This window comes from Ranitomeya variabilis, chromosome 5, assembly GCF_051348905.1.
Source record: "Ranitomeya variabilis isolate aRanVar5 chromosome 5, aRanVar5.hap1, whole genome shotgun sequence".
Taxonomy (NCBI): Eukaryota; Metazoa; Chordata; class Amphibia; order Anura; family Dendrobatidae; genus Ranitomeya; species Ranitomeya variabilis.
The window spans coordinates 7,171,853-7,185,603 of record NC_135236.1 but is presented as its reverse complement, the minus strand read 5'-3'; the positions used below and the strand labels follow the sequence as shown (position 1 = coordinate 7,185,603).

General features: G+C 46.4%; 2 long non-coding RNA genes across 2 annotated transcripts; both read right to left on the bottom strand.

Moving 5' to 3' along the window:
* Window positions 1–1,645: 1,645 nt before the first annotated feature.
* LOC143774172 (uncharacterized) lies at window positions 1,646–5,227 on the bottom strand. The gene is made up of 3 exons (XR_013215487.1): window positions 5,212–5,227; window positions 3,864–4,893; window positions 1,646–3,109 (listed from the first exon to the last, which is right to left on the bottom strand). It is a non-coding gene; the product is annotated as an uncharacterized LOC143774172 (long non-coding RNA).
* On the bottom strand, window positions 5,226–13,746 carry LOC143774173 (uncharacterized). The gene is made up of 3 exons (XR_013215488.1): window positions 13,394–13,746; window positions 5,455–5,579; window positions 5,226–5,354 (listed from the first exon to the last, which is right to left on the bottom strand). It is a non-coding gene; the product is annotated as an uncharacterized LOC143774173 (long non-coding RNA).
* Window positions 13,747–13,751: the final 5 nt, after the last annotated feature.

Sequence of the window (13,751 nt, the reverse complement as noted above, 5' to 3'; positions counted from 1 at the left end):
ATGAGGGCCCCGATCACCAGATACAGGAGTGAGGGACCTGCTCACCAGATACCAAGAGGAATGAGGGCCCCGCTCACCAGATACCAAGAGGAATGAGGGCCCTGCTCACCAGATACCAAGAGGCGTGAGGGCCCCGATCACCAGATACAGGAGGAATGAGGGCCCTGCTCACCAGATACAGTGGGAATGAGGGCCCTGCTCACCAGATACCAAGAGGAGTGAGGGCCCTGCTCACCAGATACAGGAGGAGTGAGGGCCCTGCTCACCAGATACCAAGAGGAGTGAGGGCCCTGCTCACCAGATACAGGAGGAGTGAGGGCCCTGCTCACCAGATACAGGAGGAGTGAGGGCCCTGCTCACCAGATACCAAGAGGCGTGAGGGCCCCGATCACCAGATACAGGAGGAATGAGGGCCCTGCTCACCAGATACAGTGGGAATGAGGGCCCTGCTCACCAGATACCAAGAGGAGTGAGGGCCCTGCTCACCAGATACAGGAGGAGTGAGGGCCCTGCTCACCAGATACCAAGAGGAATAAGGGCCCTGCTCACCAGATACCAAGAGGAATGAGGGCCCCGCTCACCAGATACAGGAGGAGTGAGGGCCCTGCTCACCAGATACCAAGAGGAGTGAGGGCCCTCCTCACCAGATACCAAGAGGAGTGAGGGCCCCGCTCACCAGATACCAAGAGGAATGAGGGCCCTGCTCACCAGATACCAAGAGGCGTGAGGGCCCCGATCACCAGATACAGGAGGAATGAGGGCCCCGATCACCAGATACAGGAGTGAGGGCCCTGCTCACCAGATACCAAGAGGCGTGAGGGCGCCGATCACCAGATACAGGAGGAATGAGGGCCCCGCTCACCAGATACCAAGAGGAATGAGGGCCTTGCTCACCAGATACCAAGAGGAGTGAGGGCCCTGCTCACCAGATACCAAGAGGCGTGAGGGCCCCGATCACCAGATACAGGAGGAGTGAGGGCCCCGCTCACCAGATACCAAGAGGAGTGAGGGCCCCGCTCACCAAATACAGGAGGCATGAGGGCCCCGCTCACCAGATACCAAGAGGAGTAAGGGCCCTGCTCACCAGATACAGGAGTGAGGGCCCTGCTCACCAGATACCAAGAGGAATGAGGGCCCCGATCACCAGATACAGGAGTGAGGGCCCTGCTCACCAGATACCAAGAGGAATGAGGGCCCTGCTCACCAGATACCAAGAGGAGTGAGGCCCCCGCTCACCAGATACCAAGAGGAATGAGGGCCCCGCTCACCAGATACCAAGAGGAATGAGGGCCCTGTTCACCAGATACCAAGAGGAGTGAGGGCCCAGCTCACCAGATACAGGAGGAGTGAGGGCCCTGCTCACCAGATACCAAGAGGAGTGAGTTCCCCGATCACCAGATACAGGAGGAATGAGGGCCCTGCTCACCAGATACCAAGAGGAGTGAGGGCCCTGCTGCTCGCAAGCTTACAAACTATGAGGAAAGAGGGGAGACACGAGAGGTGGATGGTAACAATTGCTTTAGTTGTTCGGACGTTCATGTAATGCTCCATGAACCGGTTATCAGCCTTAGTATATAACAGAACCGAAAGAGAATGGACACAGAGCAATGATAAATATAAAAATATCACAATTTTATTAGCCAATAACTAAAACCACAAATAAATACATAAATGTAAAAAGACAAACAACTAAACATGAAAGATGACATCCAAGTGCCACGTCAGAGCAGGAGGTATAAAGGATATTGCACCTATAAGTAAGAACTAGTAAAGTCAATAGATACTGTATGGTCCAATGTGATAACTAATTGGTCAAATAAGATAGTAAATTAGCAGAGTGCACATATGTGCAAAAAGTGGCATAAATTCTATCATTATCAATATTACAGCAGTATTGGGAATAATACAATAAAGTGCATAGTCCTTTAATACAGCTTAAATGTAAACTGCCATATAAGATCAGTGCCAGACAGAATATTACTAAACTCACTATGGAGTGCGAAATAGAGGACCAATGCAATAAGGTGCCACAATGTATGTAGAAATATGCAGATGTAAGTACCTAATAACCAAAAGACTCCCCTAATTACATGTAAGGCTACATATGAGCGGGCTGAAATAGCAGAGATTATAAGGGAGAGGTTACTGAAACCAACCTGCTGCTGTAGACAAGGGAGGGAAAGGATCGCTTAATGCTATACCCTATCCAGCACATGGCTCCAGCGACTGTAGCGGTGCTTCCGGTGACACGGAGACCGGAAGCCAAGGTATCAGCGTCCAGCGTCACGGCCTCCCGCCCACCACTGACGCGTCAGTAAGGCAGGACTGAAGTGCGACACCTGAAGGATGCGTCGCCACGGCAACGGAACTACCCCAGTCACATGAAGCGCACACCGCATAACTAGCTGCAGGTATGCAGAGTGTAGGCGAAAAAAGCACATGGATGGAAAACACATAGAATATAAGACTAAAGGAATATAAGGAGATACAAGTAACTGCACATACCTTAGGTGATGTGTGAAAATCATTCAAAAGTGAAGAAAAAGTGACTAAAATAAGTATTAAGGAAAATAGTGAACAGAAAAATGAAAGAGATGTGAATAAGTATAAAGAAAAAAAGAGATATTTAATGATACACAAAAAAATATATAAATAGTGAGGGAGACCCAAAGAAGAGTGTAGAGTAAAAGTCAGTCAATAGGGACATAAGAAATCCCTAAAATAGTGCCAGAATAATGTGATCATAGAACCAGGGCCGATAAAAATCAGATAATAAGATAAAAGCTGGTAAGCGAGTGTCAAATTTAGCATATCAATTAGTTAAGAGGGGCAGTATATATACTTATTAAATAATCCCTCATACAAGTGTCCCAATAGTGTAAAAACATATATGCAGATATCAAAAGGATATTTTTCTCCCTACAACTAAATAAAAAATAAAAATAAATAGAAGTAGAAATAAAGAGTAAAAAATAAAAAAATAATAAATCTATATAAAATATTGAATGGAAAAGAGTCAATATCCATGTCCAAATCTCCTTCCTGTATATCAAAGTCCATCTATACACGTATGGAGCCAGACCAGGGATAAAAGATCATATTACAAAACCTGCACAAGGTAAAAAAAGAAAATGAGAATCACAATAAAATTAACACAATAAAACCACAGACAAAACACAACAAAGTCACAGAAATGGGACGAAACTGAGGACCTCGTTGAGACCCTTAGGACGAATGCAGTCGATGCGAATAATCCATTGAGCCTCTAGTTGGGCAAGTCTCTTGTTCATTTCACCTAAACGTTTGTCCATCAGGACACGATCAATGCCACGTACCCGTAATAAATTACTATTACACCCATGGGTCTCTTTAAAGTGCCTAGGAATAGGCTTCACGAGTTCATCATCTGTTGATGGGTCCAAGGCGCCTTTAATGTCGCGAACGTGTTCTCTGACTCTCACACAAAGTTGTCGTGAGGTCAGGCCGACACATATCAAACCACAGGGGCGGGTGGCATAATAAATCACGCCCTCTGTGGAGCATGTAATGTGCTGCGTTCTGGGAAATTCTTTGGAGCCGTCACTGGATGTAAATTTGAAACATCGCTCCAAATTAGCACAAGCGGCGCAATTTCTGCAAGGGAAGAAACCCCACCTCACCCCGAAGGTACATTTTGGTTCTGGACCCTTATAATAACTGTGGGTAAGAATGTCCTGTAAGTTTTCATTCCTTCTGTACGTAATTGATGGTGTTGGAGTAATACATTTAGCCAGAACCGCATCTTGTGTGATAAGTGGCCAATATTTGCCCAATGTCTCTCTAAAGGCATTCGAGTTACTGGAAAAGGTGGAAATCAGTCTCACCTGATGAGTGGCAGAGGGTTTTTCTTTGACCTTCAAAAGATCTTTTCTTTCAACAAAGGATGTTCTCTTCATGCACTTCTCAATCATCCTTCCAGAATATCCTCTGTCCCTGAATAGATTGGAAATTATTAGCCTGTCTCTGATAGGAGTCTTCTTCGGAGCAGATACGTTTTGCCCTGAGAAATTGGCTATATGGGATGTTGTTCTTGAGATGTTTGGGCTGAAGAAGCATGAACTAAACTATTAACCAAAGTATCCTTCCTGTGCAGGTCACTTTGGAGGAAGCCATTCTCACCCCTCCTAATCCGTACATCGAGGAAATCCACGCTACTGCGGCTGTAATGACAGGTAAGTTTAATATTAAATTCATTGGTGCCGAGTTGGTCCACAAACTTCAAAAGATCACTTTCAGTGCCCTGCCAAATTGCAAACACATCATCTATGTAACGTGTCCACATTAACATATTGTATGCCAAGGGGGTAGTATCAGAGATGAAAATCCTCTCCCACAGCCCCAGGAACAGGCACAAAGGCCGCCCCCATGGCTGCACCCTGGAGATGCAGGTAGAGTGCCTCCTCAAAGATGAAGAAGTTATGGGACGAGGCAAATTCCAACAAAGACATAAGGAAGCAAACAAAATGATCTTTCCAAGAAAGAAATTAGTTGCTTCCAAACCATCAACATGTCTTATTGAGGTATAGAGGGACTCTCCATCCAAAGTAAACAACCACATGTCAGGTTCTAGACAGATATTCATAATTTTGGATAGAATATCTCCTGTATCTCTCAGATAGGATGGGGGTGTTTCAACAAGTGGTTTAAGGTAAAAGTCCAACATCTTATATTCTTTGTGAGTCCCCCATTTCCAGAGACGATAGGTCGTCCAGGTGAGCATGTCAGACTTTTATGAATTTTGGGCAACAAATACAAGCATGGTGTCCATGGTGTCACAGGAATCAAGCCATCCCTCAGTTCCTTTGATATCAGCCCGTCCAAGAAGGCCTTATCCAAAATATCCGTAAGTTCAGCCTGGAAAGTGCATGAAGGATTAAAACTTAACCTCTTAGAGTTGTTTTCGTCTCTTAATTGCCAATACACCTTCTTCTCATACATGTCTATAGGCCATGTAACAACGTTGCCCCCTTTATCTGCTGGTTTCACTACAACCTCTTTCAAACGTCGTAAATCAGATACAGCCTGTCTTTGCGCCCTTGTTAAATTGTCATGTTTAATACACTGTGGTAATTTTTTAAGTTCCTCTGTCACCACTTTGACAAATACTTCAATTTCGGGGAACAAATTCAGGGATGGAAAGCGTTTTGGTTTAGGTAACATAAACTTACCCACCTTAGCAGTGGTATCACAAAGCTCATTCAGAATCTTAATAGCCTCCTGTTCTTCGGCAGTCCATTGTGTCTCTTCCACATCCTTTCTCTGATGCAATGTAGAAAGAACCAACTTTCTTGCAAATAGGTGAAGATCTTTCACCTCTGTAAAAAAGTAAAATGGTGAGGTTGGAGAAAAGGACAGCCCGAGACTTAATACCTCCATCTGTGCATCAGTTAGAGGAATTGATGATAGATTGACTACCTGTAGTTTAGGGGATCCAGACTTGCCAGTATAGGGAAGTTTAGATGAGTTGTTTCTCCAACCATAATTCGTACCCTTACGTCTCACCCTGTATTGATTGTCAAGATTCTCCATAGTATTTTCAACTGACGATAAGAGAAAGATGATGATCGTGTCGACACTTGGGACTTGTACCATTTGTAAACAGAATTGGTTTTAAAATCTTTTACATCCTGTAAGAATATTTTAGTTTTTACTTCTTGGATTTCCTTCTCCCAGAGTAAAAATTGCTTATCCAGATCTTTTTTGAACACTTCCATATCTGTAGTGCTTAATGAGTCCATAAGTTTCTTTCATAGGGACTCAATTTCACCCTCCATCATTTCCAAGCTTTTCTTATTCATACCGATAAGGAGTTCAATAAGTGAGCGTGAGCAGAGATTACACGCCTCCTCCCACCTTGTACGGAAGAAAGAGTCATCCAGGGAAGGAGGCTACAATTCTAACCCTCAAACCCCTTGGAATCATATTTTTAGACAAATAACTCTCCAAGGAGGTTTTATTCCACCAAATTTGCATTCCTTTTTCAAAAGAAATGTTAGAGACTCCTTAGTTTCCAGGATTGTCTTATTCTGTTTCACCACTAGGAACCGCCTCACACTTAAAAATTGCGTCTACATGTGCCAGCCAGGATGGATTTCGTGCTTTGAGATCCATTGCCCACACTAATGCTGCAAAAACAACATAAACAATTCAAAATACCAAAGAAGGGGCCCCTACTTTGGTATTTAGTATGTAACAGTACAGACACAGAGGGCTATTAAATGCATAAACTGGTTGAGAACATGATGCGAGGAACCTGATTATGGTTTAAGTTTTTTGAATGGGCAATACAGGGATAGTTAGGTTAATGCGTTGAGGTGGTAGGCCAGTCTGAACAAATGCGTTTTTAGGGCACGCTTAAAACTGTGGGGATTGATTGTATTAACCTGGGTAGTGCATTCCAAATAATTGGCGCAGCACATGAAAAGCCTTGGAGATGGGAGTGGGAGATTCTGATTATTGAGGATGTTAACCTCAGGTCATTAGCAGAACGGAGAGCAGGGGTAGGGTGGTAGACTGAGACCAGAGAGGAGATGTAGGGTGGTGCTGAGCCATGGAGTGCTTTGTGGATGAGGGTAATAGATTTGTACTGGATTCTGGAGTGGATGGGTAACCAGTGCAATGAGGTAGAGGCATCGGTATAACGATTTGTCAGGAATAGGATCCTGGCTGGAGCGGAGCATAGTGAGGAGGCGCTGATGATTCACAGTGCCGAATGCTGCGGAGAGATCAAAGATAATTAGCTTGGAGTAGTGACCATTAGATTTAGCTGTTAGTAGATCATTAGAGACTTTCGTGAGGGCGGTTTCAGTAGGCTGTAAAGAGCGGAAACCAGATTGAAGCGGGTCGAGAAGAGAGTTATCTGAGAAATCACGGATAAGACGGTAGTGGACCAGGCGTTCCAGAAGTTTAGAGATGAAGGGAAGATTAGAGACAGGTCTATAATTAGCGGCACAGTTTTGGTCGAGGGATGGTTTTTTAAGTAATGGATTACGATGGCATCCTTAAATGAGAATGGAATGATGCTGGAAGAGAGAAAAGTTGGGGTTTTTTTTAGGTGAGAGGTGACAGCAGGGGAAAGGGACTGGAGATGTGAGGGAATAGGGTCACTGGTGCAAGTGGTCGGCGAGAAGATGCAAGGAGCCTGCTTACTTCTTCTGTGACTGGTTCAAAGTCAGAGAGTGAACTAGATGCAGTGGGGGAGGGAGGACAGTGGATGGTATGAGGGGACTGAGAGATCATTTCCTGTCGGATGTGGTCAATTTTTTCTTTGAAGTAATTGGTCAGATCGTCAGCATGGAGATCCGTGGTTGGGGCCTGCACTCTTGGGTTGAGTAGGGAATGAAAAGTGTCAGAGACATTTAGGGTTATTGGACAGTGAGGTGATGAGGGTGTTAAAATAGGTTTGGAGAGGTGAAGGGCAGTTGTATGTTTTAAGCATAAACTTATAATGGATGAAATTAGATTAGATTTTCTCCACAGACGTTCGGCGCACCTGGAGCACCGCTGCAGGAAACATGTTTGCTGCGTGTACCACGATTGTCGCCATCTGTGCCGAGTTGTTCTATGTATAGGGGGTGCAATTTCATCCAGGGCACTTTGCAGCGTTTCATTGTAATGCTTCAGTGCAGAATCAGGACATGAAATGGAGGAGATAGGGGCCAATGAGGACTGCAAGTTCTTCACAAGTTTCTGGGTGTTAATGGCCTGGATGTTTCTATAAGTGTAGAAAGTAGGGGTGACCTGAGCGGGATGGCAGTTCTTGACAGAGAATGAAAGGTTGTGGTCCGAGAGCGGGAGAGGGGAGTTTGTGAAATCGCCCACTGAGCAAAGACGCGAGAAGACCAAGTCGAGGGAGTTTCCGTCTTTATGAGGTGTATCACGCTCATGCCCTGACTGGTGGGCGTGAGCAAGGGGGTTGTGGACCCACTGTGCCACAAATCGGACTACCCTGGATGGGGCGTGACTGTCATGAATTCTACCAATGTCACGGATCGTGGGTGACCTTTGGCCAGCACACGGCTATCACATGTTCAGGGGGCATATCTTAGTTATCCCTTCATTGCTACAATGTGATGAAAACACAAGCGAGGTTTTTGACCTATCAATTTACCGCAGGGGCTTATTTTAGTTATCCCACTGCTACTACAATATCACGAACTGCAGAGATTTATATATATCCCGCTTTCCAGTTCCACTTCGGAACTTGGAGCTCTCCGGCGCCCCCCTTACCCTCATGGAACTACACCTGGGATGTCACCGGACGGGCCGCTTCACTGTAGACTGGCTAGCAGGCACGCTGCAGCAAGGGAATTATAAATGCTCAGGCCACAGCCAGACAATAGCTTATAAAACCTTGTTCAGTCGCTGCCAGCGGTACCCACCTAGCCCAGAACACACTTCGCTGCCACCAGCTCAGATTTCTCACAGAGGGGTTCAATCCAACCCAAATTAGTAGCGTAATTAACTTCAGAAGACTTAGGGTACGTTTAGAGCAAGGGAACGAAACTAGTAAATATTATAACTTTTACTCCATAAAAAGATTAGGCAGTGTTTATAAAAGGTATATCAAGATTTTACAATATGAGAATTTAAAGTATGTACAGCAATTATAAAAAAAAATTGATTAAAAAAAGATAAAACTCACATTTGCTTAGATCATTTCAGCTAACCATGCTGGAAGGCAGAGCCAAATATCCCAGTGCATCAGGAGGCTTTCTGTGGTGAAATCCCAGGCAAGAATGAAGGCTTGGTTGAGTGCAGTAACTTATACCAGCAGGCTTGTGACATCACTAAAGGGGCTGGTTTGCCTTCACCCTCCCCTCTCCTCAAAGTTACAGATTGTACCAGCAATACTTAGAATTCTTATATCTTGGCTTCAGAACATGGCAGAATCACAGCACACCCATCATTCATCTTAGATTAAAAATTGCTTTCTAATGATACAGCACTCGGACTAGTTGGTCCACGAGAAATCCGCACTTTGCACTCAGTGTGTTTAGCTGCTAGCACTTAGTGATTGACGGATCTACCGATGGGAATTTGCAATATGTATTCCTTATTTTTCTAGCCCAAATCGGTGGCCCAATATCTTACTATAATATCACAAAGAACCTCATGTCTTTTGAGAGAGACTAGACCAGTTTCAGCTGGTACTAGATGGAAGAATTGTGTATTGCAGCTACAGAGGTTGTAAGCATTCTTGTGGTGGGAGGGAATGAGAGGTTTAGAATTCACACACACAGTAGCAGAATCAAAGAGAGAAGGGGGGTCAGAGCCCACAGCGTGCGTGATAACAGGGAAAATGAAAAATCCTATTCCATTTTATACATTATCATGACACCTCCCCCTTTTGGTCTGCGGCTACGGAGGTAGGACCTCTCGGTGCTGCTCCATGCGCACCTCAGCAGGTTCACCCCGGAGGGAAAACCCATCTGCATTGCCATGCTCCCTGCTCATTTTGTGTTCGATGGTGAAGTCAAACTGCTGAAGGGCAAGGCTCCAGCGTAGCAACCTTCCGTTGGTTCCACACATGGCATTTAGCCATCGCAGAGGGTTGTGGTCACCACAGTGAAGGTGCGACTGTACAAGGCTGCAAGAGCTGCAGGGCCAAGCACTCATTCTCGATGGTGGAGTAGGCAACTTCCCTCGGCAGAAGTTTCCGGCTCAGGTACAACACGGGATGCTCTTGGTCCTCAGAGTCAACCTGGCTGAGCACAGCACTGAGGCCAAACTCGCTAGCGTCGGTCTGCAAGAACGGTCGGCGGCTGTCGACTGCTTTCAACACAGGGGCGTTGCACAGTGCTGTTTTCAACGCCTGGAAGGCCCCCTCACAGCCATCGAGTACAGTTGATGTGGGGTAGCTTCTTCCTGTGAGGTCCGTCAAGAGTTTTGCCAAGCTCCTATAGTGCTGTACGAAGCACCTATAGTAGCCTGCAGTGCCCAGGAAGGACATCACCTGTTTCTTGGTCCTGAAGGTGGGCCAGGACACGATCGCGTCCACTTTCTCAAACTCTGGCTTTATGGTGCTCCGCCTACCCGGTGCCCCATTTTATACATTATCGTGACAGTGACTAAGACAGCCTGCCTAGGTTTTCACTGGAGCCTCTGATGGTGAGGTCAGGCTTGTGCGGCAGGCAACTGCCACTCCAGGGCGGTGTCTGACTGGTTGCTGAACCCACTTAGGAAACAGGAACACTAGGACGGGTGCGGGCGACAGGCACGACTGGCAGATGAGCACGGCTGAAACTCAAATGAGTATAGACATGCAGGCACGGCTGAGACACAGAGCAGGCAGGCACGGCTGAGACACAGGGCAGGCAGGCACGGCTGAGACACAGGGCAGGCAGGCACGGCTGAGACACAGGGCAGGCAGGCACGGCTGAGACACGGGACAGGATTGGTGTATGGATAAGCTAGAGAGCTGTTCATACAGCGAGTGCAGGTACTGATAGGAAGGAATGGTGAATGGAGAAACAGGTAGAGACCTGTTCACACAGGAGGAAAACCACAAGGCTGCGGAAAAGAACTGTAGAGCAGCAAGAGGTTTTGCAGCAGCAGAACCATAACGAAGCAGAACCGCAGGAGTACGGAGCACAGGCAGAGCTGCAAAAGGAGCACAGGCAAACAGAGGACACAAGGAAAGACACAGCAGGGAAAGAAGCCACAGACAAGGAGACAAAGGTAGGACAGAGTTCAGACAAGGTAAAGGTACGAGACAAGGTACAGGAACAAAGGCACAGGAACCAGGATATTCTGCCTCCTGAAGGACGGAAAGACAAGTACAAAGCAAGGCTAGAACAAAGACACTTGAGGCTAGGATATAGAGCCTCCTGGAGGGCAGACAATCACCAAGCAAAGCTAGGAGCAGAACCTCCAGAGAAAGAGGAACACAGAGCAAGACTTGGCAGCTCAGTAGCAAGACACTGAGTTAACACATTGCACAGGCAAGTTCCACAGGGTGGAGCTGCCCTAAATACTAGAGGCCTTTTGGTATTTGGTCAGGGACACAGACAGGTGCACCCTGATTCCTTAAGAACCATAGAGTTCTGGCGCTGCCCCCTATGCACAGTGCACACAGCCTGGAAGCATGCAGAGAGCAAGCAGTAAGCAAGCAGTAAGCAAGAGGCACAGAACATGTAGTCGGCAGCAGACAGAAACCACAAAATGACCTGGAGCAGTGAGTAAGATGGTGTATGAGGGATGGGAGGCCATGCAGTGATGCCGGCAGAGATGTTACAAGTTGGAGTTAATATGCTGCGAGAGGCCGAAAGAGGTTAGAGATAAAAGGTGAGAAGCAGATGGGGAGAGGGGAAAAGCAATGGGGTTGTTGAAATCACCCATGAGGGTGGGGATGTCACAGGAGAGAAAGTGTGGAAGCCAGGTGGCAAAGTGATCCAGGAACTGATGAGAGGGGCAGAGAGGACGATACACCACCGCCACTCGCATGGAGAAGGGGATGTAGAGTCTGACCACATGGACCTCAAAAGAAGGTAAGACAAGTGAGGGTACTTGGGGATAACTTGGGTTGTACATTTGGTTGATAGGAGCAGACGAACGCCTCCACCTACTCTGTTGTCCGATCTTGGGGTATGGGGAAAGTGTAGTCCACCATATGAAAGAGCAGCAGCGATGGTGTCTGACTGCTGGATACAGGTTTCAGTAAGAGCTAGAAGGTTAAAAGAATTAGAAAGGAAGAAGTAATGGATGAAAGGGAGTTTATTACACACTGAGCGAGAATTCCAAAAGGTACAATTGAAAGAGACAGAAGGCAAGCAAGGAATATTAATAAGGTTAGAGGGGTTTCTGGGTGTAGCAGTTGGGAGGTTTGACTGGCTATAACATGGGGGGCCGGGGTTGGGAGAGATGGCTCCTGCGACTAGGAGGATAAAAAGAGTGAGCAGATGGTTAAGTGATTTGTGAGAGCGTCTCGTGTTGGATTGTAGGACTGAATGGATCTGCGCTGTTAAGTAATGTGAACAGAGCGTGAGTGCTATACATAGGAGAGGAGAGGACAGAGGGGCCGATATGGAGTGTAAAGTTAATGCAAGGGCGGTGAGTGAATGCAGCAGCCAGGATATAGATTATAAAAATGCATATGGTAATTGTTCTGTTCCAAATGAATAGGGAAAAGATTTGTCTTACCTTTCTCCTGCTTTGTCTAACTTCCATGTTGTAACTGCCAGTACTTTGATGAAATGTATTTCAATTAAATGTGCACGAATGCCCCGCTGCATGAATGCTTCCCCAAGCTATGTCTCAATATATAGGACACTACCTCTTAGATCTTACTTTTGTTTTCCTCTCTCATTAGCAATCAATCAGACTAAGTTGAGACAGCAGGACACAACAAATGAAATGAACAGATAAACAAATGTCCAGGCCTACATGGATCATAATCCACTTTGAGAAGTTAGTTCACCTCAGAGCATAAGAGCACAAACAGAGTAAGGGTACTGTCTCACAGTGGCACTTTTGTCGCTACGACGGTACGATCCGTGACGTTCCAGCGATATCCATACGATATCGCTGTGTCTGACACGCAGCAGCGATCAGGGATCCTGCTGAGAATCGTACGTCGTAGCAGATCGTTTGGAACTTTCTTTCCCGCTATCTCCCGCTGTCATCGTTGGATCGGTGTGTGTGACACCGATCCAACGATGCGTTCGCTTGTAACCAGGGTAAACATCGGGTTACTAAGCGCAGGGCCGCGCTTAGTAACCCGATGTTTACCCTGGTTACCATCGTAAAAGTAAAAAAACCCAAAACCGTACATACTCACATTCCGGTGTCCGTCAGGGTCCCTTGCCGTCTGCTTCCCGCTCTGACTGACTGCCGGCCGGAAAGTAAGCAGAGCACAGCGGTGAAGTCACCGCTGTGATCTTTCACTTTACGGCGGCACTCAGTCAGAGCGGGAAGCAGACGGCAAGGGACCTGACGGACACCGGAATGTGAGTATGTACGTTTTTTTTTTTTTTTTTTACTTTTACGATGGTAACCAGGGTAAACATCGGGTTACTAAGCGCGGCCCTGCGCTTAGTAACCCGATGTTTACCCTGGTTACCCGGGGCCCTCGGCATCGTTGGTCGCTGGAGAGCTGTCTGTGTGACAGCTCTCCAGCGACCACACTACGACTTTCCAACGATCACGGCCAGGTCGTATCGCTGGTCGTGATCGTTGGAAAGTTGCAGAGTGTGACAGTACCCTTAGTTGTAATAATCAAAATACCATTATCTATACAGCTAAGATGAATAACATTTGCGGGACTCATGCAGGAATTGTGTGCAGTAGCTGGAGTTATATACTATTAGAATATATTGCAGGAGATGAGACAGCAATCAGAGGTGGAAAGCTGTACCTGTATGAAGAGAATACAGATGCGTGTTAGATTCATCCATGTTGTAACTGCCAGTACTTTGATAAATGTACTTCGATTAAATGTGCACGAATGCCCCCCTGTATGAGATGAGGCTTCTGATGGAGTGGGCACTGCTTGTCAGGGTCCTGCATCTTTGTCTCTGATTGGAGCATCCAGCAGACCTGTAATTAGAACCTGGAGAAGAAACATAAGTCTTGTGTACTGCCACAGATGTTCTGCGTGGATTTGCAGGTGGTGACATTGTGGCATATATTGCAAAGTCAAAGCTGGGATCATTTCTAAGGCTAGGTTCACATTGCGTCAAGGCAATCCGTTAGGCGGATAGCGCTAGCGCAAT